Raw genomic sequence first — 8,488 nt, 5'->3', positions numbered from 1 at the left:
TATATATCAAGCCCAAGCGTGTTTATTTCTTTACTTGCATCATTATCTCTATACTGATATACGTGTAAATATAAATAAATACATATATAGAAATATATATGAGTGTGTTTCTGTGTGTGCACGCACGTATATTGTATGCTTGGAAGTCAGCGTACTTGTTACGTTTTGTACATGAGTGTGTATAGCTACTGACATAACATACGAATCATTAAATATCTAATATGAATCTAAGAGGAGATTTATAATATATATATTTTTAGTTTCGAAATTTCAAGTTATTTGATTTAAATGTGATAAAGTCTATGAAAGATTCTTTAAGTTTTGCTGAATTTTCTAAGAGATTTCATGATATTTATTTATTTCTGCTCGATTTCGTCGAAAGCTAAACTCAAAGGAAATGGTATTTGGTTCACTGTTTATATTGATTTAGTTCAATAGACATTGTGCACGTTAGTGTGCAATCATTTTATATAATGTAAACATTACATATTTTATAAACGTAATAAAGTATATAAACATTATATACTTGACGACACACTCAAACTTCTTAATATCTTGGTCGAGCATTAAAAAATAAAAATAAAACGAAATGTTCGAGAGACATTAGATAATTACCTGGAGGTTATGAATAAATGTTTTGCGAATGATATAGCATAAACAGCCATGTCCATTCAAACAATAAAAGCAGTAAGAACAATAAAGGTTGCATGGAAGCCTTTAGTTGGCTGATCGACTTGCTACCAAATGTCTTTCAAATACAGTTTAACTAAAGAAGTGTCCAATATAGTTCTAGATGTATGAATACTTCTCCTGAACATTAAAAGAAAAAATAGAAGAAAATTAGCAGCATAGAAAATGGAAAAAAAAAAAGAAAACGAGCATATCAATTACAATGTTATTACAACTACAAACAATAATAACACTATCGCGATAGATGTTTTAAGGAAAACACGGTTAATACAATCAGTCCAAATATCTATCCTTTATAGGAATCTGATTACTTTGTCAGTGGTTGAAACCTATGAAACAAGAAAACATAATACTGGAATGTGTGATTAGGAATTTCATGTTTTCCTGTTGTGTACTATATTATTGTTACTGATATTCACAAAGCTAGAAATATGTAAGATAGTAGTAAACGATTTATCTAATCAACACATTGACTTTTCAAAAATAGTTTTGGTCACAACCGATGGTGCACACAGTATGTCTAATAGAGAAACATGTTTTGTTTTGCAAATTTGTTGGCAAAATATGTTGGAGTTAGGAGTTGAGTATAAAATCTGACATGAAGTTACCTGAAGATATGATTAAAATTGTAAGCATTGTAGTTCAATATCTGCTCGTATTTGAAAAAACGAAAAACAAAAAAAAAAAAAACAGCAACAACTAAAATATCTACCGAATTAGATGTAATCTGGTTACAAATGATTTCTTTGTGTTCGTTGGCTTAGTTATGGTTGTGTCTTAAAAATTTTCGTGAGTGTTTACTTGAAACTTTCACTTATTTTCATGAATGACTTTTTCCTTGTTATTAGATAATTAACTGTTGTATGGATTTGTAGATTAATGTTCTTATTTTTACAGACACTTTTCAAATTTAAAATCAACTTCCAGATTACACTTCACATTTGAATTCTAATTTTTACAGATATAGTAAAACATTTGATTACTGATAACATAGATCTCTTTGAAATGAGATGACGACAGTCATCTTGCACAAACTTTTTATTAAAGAGAAAAGTATGAAGACATATTTCTCACAGGAACACATAGCCGTGGCTGTTTTTATAACTTCTCGTGTAGGTAGAGGACTTCTATTGTTCCAAATTGTTTTCCTATTCTGAGACGCCATACTGTTTCCTGCACCTCCGTCAGTATTTCTCAGCTTGAGCTTATGTTAGGTTTTTGACTCTTCTATTTTTCTCGATACATTTATAGATGAGCATCTTTTTTGATTTTATATTTTTCTTGCTGGGGAATACGATCAAATCCGGCCTGGCTAAGCAGTGCCGGTTCCTCAAGCTGAAGTCAGTGTTGTATTCCAACAGTATATTAACCAACATTTGCTTTGCAGTAGCAAACGACAGTCCTGGTTGTGAGATTGTTTTGAATTCACTATTGTTGCTTTTGCTGATATCATCGTCTTCATCATTGTTGTTGCTGTCGCTGTCATTGTTGTTGTCATTGATGCTGCTGATGTTAGTTTGGTTAATTGTTTTCTTTTGGAGCTTGTTGTTGTTATCTTTGTTATTGCTTGTATTGATACATTGAAAGAAACAATGCGGCTTCTCCTTAGGTTTGGCTTCAGCCACAGTTGATTGACATACCTTTCTGGCAGGACTGACCGCTGTGTTTCGGGTTAGCAGGTAGAAATTCAATGCTTAGTGGCATTTCGTCTGTGTTTACGTTCTGGTTTCAAACTTCACTGAGGTTGACTTTGCCTTTCAGCGTTTCGGTTTTAATAAAGTAGGCACTAGTGGTGTACTGGTGTCAATGTAATCGACTTAACCCCCTCTCGAACTTGCTGCCATGTGTTAATGTTTGGAACCATTGTGTTGTTGTTGTTGTTATTATTATTATTATTATTATTATTATTATTATTATTATTATTATTATTATTTGATGAAAACTCTCAGCTTATTTTGCTGGGTTTGATGGAAAGTGTCAGCTGTTCACAACCAGCAGACTAAGGTGACACTTGTTTACTGGTCATGCTTCAAGAACGGTGCGAAAAATTCTTACAGTTCCAAGGAATGCTTATTATTATTATTATTATTATTATTATTATTATTATTATTGCTATTATTATTATTATTATTATTATTATTATTATTGCTATTATTATTATTATTATTATTATTGCTATTATTATTATTATTATTATTATTAGTAGTAGTAGTAGTAGTAGTAGTAGTAGTAGTAGTAGTTGTAGAAATAGTATTAGTATTATTATTGTTGTTGTTATAGTGGTGGTGGTTATTTTCTTTCCTCAAATTTTGCTTCTTTGAATAGAGCGTAGTAGATCTATGTCTTTCACTCTCTTCATATTACGTCACCATGGATTGTTGACAAACTCACTCATCAGCCGCCGCCTCACTACTTTCCTGATAACATTACTCATACTGATGCTTGCCTTGAACAACGACCTCATGTTTCCAATATTAAACATAAAGGTATTTAATCTGCTACTTCCACAGTTATAGCTGGCGGTGCTCTGGAAACTGGATTTTGATGTGTAATGTATTACTTGAAATAGGTTTTTCGGTTTCCTGGTTTTCTATTTATTGTTTGTCAAGTGTGGCATTAAGTATGACTTGAATCTTCCAGCCATCCTATTCGAGATATTTAGAATAGAAAGATTTCAAGTGAATATTAATATCACGAGTATAGCGTCAGGGTTTTCTGTCTTGTATCCACAACGAGCACAGCACCAGAATGGTTTCATAGTCTTCAGCAGCAATTATGTTACAATATAGACTTCACTTAGCAAATATGTCGGTTTTGGTTAAGCCTGCATTTAACTCGTATCAGTGCTTTGTTACAAAAGTGACAACGAACCAGGGGACAATGTCATCCCTAATAACTTTTATTGTAACCCCTGTGTTGCGCCATTCCAAGTATTGTGGCAAGAACCTCTGGACAGGTGTCTGACGTATCAGATTGGTCATATTTTTGCCTCGTCCTCCTTTTTGTCATATTGTGCATATATTTCCACAAGATATGAAAGATGTGTTATTCCACACATCGGCTAGGACTGCCTGGTATAAGCCTTTCGGAGGCACGAGAAATCTCCTATGGTTTTTAAGATGCAGAGGTAAGTTGTTTACATATTTTTCGGTACGATATAAGGTGTTGATGTAAAGATGCATTCCCTTGTCACACAGCTCTTCCAGGAAGATTTTTCTCCACCACATAATTCATATTGAGGACATCTCTGTTTGAGGTTGCTGCAGCTCGAGAAGAAAAGCTAGAACGTTTTACTTGTTATTTAATTAGAAATCTTCATTCATTACTTTGCTTGGAAAAAATGTGCATGTGTTATTGCTGCTGTTGTTATCGAAATTCGTGTAGTTTAAATTGTTGAAAACAATAATTGCTGCCAGATATTCATTACTTGCTTCTTTTTGTGAAATATACGTCTTTTGCTGAGAATTGAATTTTCTTCATATTACTGTCTGCAAAAGTATATCTGTTTACGTTCTAATATTTTGGGGATGATTTTAAGTGCGAAAGCAATTTTTTCTTACAAGTGATAGAAAAGTATTTTTCTACACAGATTAAAATCTTGTTTTTCCCTAAAACGGAGAAAAAATTCCCACCTCTCCATTTAGAAGTCGTTTTCAAACCACCATAACCATAACAGTAGAAGTAACAACAGCAGAGGCAGCAACAGCAATAATAACGGTTTCAAATTTTAGTCACAAAGCCAGCAACTTCTGGAAGGGTTTAAGTCGATTACATCGACTTCCCAGTACTTATTTTATAGACTCTAAAATTATGAAATGCACACCCGACCTCGGGAGAATTTGAACTTGGATAATAAAGACGGACGAAATACAGCCAAACATTTTGCCCGGCGTGCTAAAATTTTGCTAGCTCGCCGTCTTAACAATAGTAACACCAATGCTTTTAAATTTTGGTACAACTAGTATATTTGTTTATCGATCCTCTTAAAGATGAAAGACAAAATCGACATCGGTGGAATTTCAACTCAGAAAGTAAAAAGTGACGAAATGCCACTAAGCATTTCGCTCGGCGTGCTAACGATTTTGCCAGCTCACCGGTTTAATCTTTTTTATAACTGCTACCAGCGATTTTTCATGCATACATAATAATGTTATCCACAAAGTTGTAAAATAAACTGGGATGGGCAAAATTTTATAAAAATCAGGGAAAGTTTAAAGATATAATAAAATTTACTATATAAAGAGATGTGAAAATAATTGATATGAATTAAACGCAGAATAAAACATACAATTATATAAAAGCGTGCAGTAATTAAAAATGATATAAAAATATCATTAAAAAAACATTTAGAGTTACTCTATCAACACGATCCTATGAGCTAAATGATATTACCATATGTCTGCTCGCCAGCTATTCGTATTCTTCTGCACTGAGTCCTAGTTAAGACTTGGATACAATTTGGATATGACTGCAACATAGTTTGCATGTGCGATCTATACCCTTTTGTTCATGAACCAGCAACTTTACGATTTCGTTTTCTCTTTGGAAATCTATCTATTTAGCATAGATGTTCTCATTACTGTGAGATTTAAATCTTCTGCGAGGGGAATAGATTTCTCAGTTTTGGTTTCTTCCGATGTAGGGATTGATCTCCCTTCGCCTGTTCGTCTACTCTTTGGGTTGACATGTCTTCGTAGCGGTAGTGCGTGTGCGTGTATGTGTGTGTGTGTATGTGTGTATGTGTGTGTGTGTATGTGTGTGTGTATGTGTGTGTGTATGTGTGTGTGTGTGTGTGTGTGTGTGTGTCGTTTCTGTTATTAGTGTTAATTCCTCTACCTGTTATCTTCATTTCCTTTTATGCTTGTTATTTTTGAGTTGTATATAAAATAATCTACTTTACGGTTTTATATACAGAGGAGGAGGACAAAACTAATTTTTGTGGATACCCTCATATTAATATGTTCTCTGGGCTGAAAAAAATCCTCAAAAACTGGAAAGTAAGTAAAAAATAAATAAATAAAAATTCGAAAAGTTATGCAGATTTAGAAATCCTGGGAGAGAATATCATACAGATGATGAGAAAATCTGCGATATACAAATTCTTGAATATTGATGCGATTAAAACAGTATGCATGTATATGAAAGTTGTAATAACAAGAATGAAAAATAATATTCAGTCTAATTATTAAAATAAAAAAATGACTTATCACACTAGGAATAAAACTACGTGCTATTAACGCATTTTCAGTATCATCTATAACATGTAACTCTTGTAATAAGAGAATGAAACATAAACATAGATTCTATAGATCATAAAATGAGAAATCGAATAAAAGAACACCCCATACTGAAACACAATGACTATACGCCCCTTTAAAGAAGTGGTAAGGGGTTATTGAATATCAGGTGTAAGATTAAGAAGGCAGTTGTTAATATTGCTCACGACTTTCCCATTAAAATATCTTGGTGCGTGCTTTTGTTAACTATGGCCGTAAATATGGTAGGAAATCGATTATATCCACAGCAAAAATAATTCTCATACGAAATTGGATCAGATTGAAAAATCTGAAGTCTAAAGCTAAAGCAATACCGAAAATAGATATACTGGTGGCATATAAATCGACAGTGGTGAATAACCATAAAGACAAACCGAATATTGCTTATACTTCTTTGAACTGCATTCCATATACATAAATAAAGCAATATCTTTAGCTTGGTTCAACAAATTCATTCTGAATGGGGCAACAGAAGCAATGTATCTGCGATAAAAGAATAGACCATCACCACAACATATAATGAAATGAATATCCACAAATCCTGTAATATAAATAATAGATGTCCTATGTATGTTGTATTGTTCGAAACAATGCAACACATATTGGGATATAATTTGAGAAAACATGCTAAAGTTATTCTACAAAGTCCAGTTACTTAATGTCAACACTGCAAAGAAAATTCTTGTGGCGTTGATATAAATATCAGCTTGTCTTAGGAAAGAACAATGCTAAAGTTAGCATGTATGAAATCCCGCATATAACATAAACTATACACCATTTTCATGAATTAAATGAATTCCTATGTTATTATCAACATAGGAATACCATATTATTATGAAGTTGTGAAGATACGGACTATAAAGCTCATATCTAACTAAGCAGTTGAACTTGGAATCTTATACCAGTTAAATAGTGATCAGCCAAATCGAAATTAGTTCAAGTTCACTGATACACAATTGCATTCATAAGATATTAAATTACCGTTGAGGATAAGCGTAGATACATTCTAGGAAATATTCATATTAAGGCCTGTAAATATTAAGGGAAGAATTCACAAAAAAATAGACGAAGACAGGTGGTGCAGACAACAAACAGATGTATGAGTTTAACGCTCGGTAAATGAAAAAGTCTTTAACGTTTCGAGCCTACGCTCTTCCACAGAAAGAAACAGTACGAAACAACGGGAGAAAATAAAGAATGTGTAAATATTAAGGCATACTCACATAACAGTTGTTAAATTTGAACTTTCGTGCTCACCTTGAAAATACATAACGCTTTATGGAGTATTCTGAAAATAATCTAGCTACCTTCATGCATTTCTTCGAATTCCGAAATTTAATCGCTAATCATTACATTGATTGTAATATTTGATTGGGTCTTATTTTATCGAATACGTAAGATTGAAAGGAAAACTCAACTCAATCATTATTTTGATTCGTAGAAAAATAACAAAATATGTACTTTATCGCTTTTATATCCAATCCTTCATATGATAATAAATTATAATGTCTTCTAATAATGTCTTCTAATTTACGCAGAAGGCCCCATATGTTCTTGGCAGTGTATAGGCATTTTAATCATCCAAAGGTTTTGAATATTTATTATTAAGCTTACGTCCTGGAAGAATGAAAGGGAATATCGATCCCATGAAAATTTGGATTGGCAACGTAAAATGACGTATCGAAAACATTCTTTTATTACTCTACCCTGTCTATGACTCACATGTCATGAAATCATATTAAATCTATTAGTGACTCATAACATAGGTACAAAATCAATAATTTGTAAGCATCTGTGTATAGTCAGTTCATCGAGTGTCATGTATTACTTATAATTATTTCGTAGTTACCAGCAGAAGCAAACGTAAAACGGATGAATATCAACAGGCAGTTGAAAATGACTAATATAAAGAATCATTTCACTCCTTTTTTTTTTACTTGCTTCTGCTATTGAACTCTGGCCACACTGAGGCATCACATTGAAGTATTTAGTGGTCAAATAGATCTTAGTACTTATTCTGATACTTATTCTAGTGGTTTCTTTTTGCAGAACTTTCAATATTATGACGTAAAATCCTGACTTTTGTCAACTATTGAAAAATAAAGATGTCCATAAACATACATAAACACACACATGTACACACAAACATAAATTTATATGTATGTTTGTGAGTATATTTATACATACGTATACAAAGGGCTTCCTCATAGTTTATGTATAGTAAATTCACTCAAATGGCCTTGGTCAGCCAGGGTTGTAGCAGAAGATACTTACGAAAGATGCCACACAGTGAGACTGAACTTGGAACTGCATATCGGCGAACTTTTTATGAATTATTTCCTTAGTATTTGTTGTTCATTATTTAGCATTCAAACCAAACCTGATTTAGCAGTTCCACATGTGCTAATCTCATCTACGTTTCCAAACATGTAGCTTGTGGTTTAGGGACATTTGGTTGCTATTTCGAACAGTTCAAGCGCCTACGAAGAGGACAGCAAGTGGCTTAGCATTCGTATTACATA

General features: G+C 32.8%; 1 long non-coding RNA gene across 1 annotated transcript in view; it reads right to left on the bottom strand.

Moving 5' to 3' along the window:
• LOC106881647 (uncharacterized) overlaps nucleotides 1-8,023 on the bottom strand; it is a 9,379-nt gene extending 1,356 nt beyond the window's left edge. The window contains exons 1-2 of the long non-coding RNA XR_016240571.1: nucleotides 7,190-8,023; nucleotides 616-810 (exon numbers count right to left, since the gene is read on the bottom strand). This is a non-coding gene — a long non-coding RNA (uncharacterized LOC106881647). The remainder of the gene's footprint in view (nucleotides 1-615; nucleotides 811-7,189) is intronic.
• Nucleotides 8,024-8,488: the final 465 nt, after the last annotated feature.

Source organism: Octopus bimaculoides, unplaced genomic scaffold (genome assembly GCF_046866305.1).
Source record: "Octopus bimaculoides isolate indiv1 unplaced genomic scaffold, ASM4686630v1 contig201, whole genome shotgun sequence".
NCBI lineage: Eukaryota > Metazoa > Mollusca > Cephalopoda > Octopoda > Octopodidae > Octopus > Octopus bimaculoides.
The sequence above is the reverse complement of the archived record's forward strand: the minus strand, read 5'-3'. Positions and strand labels throughout refer to the sequence as shown.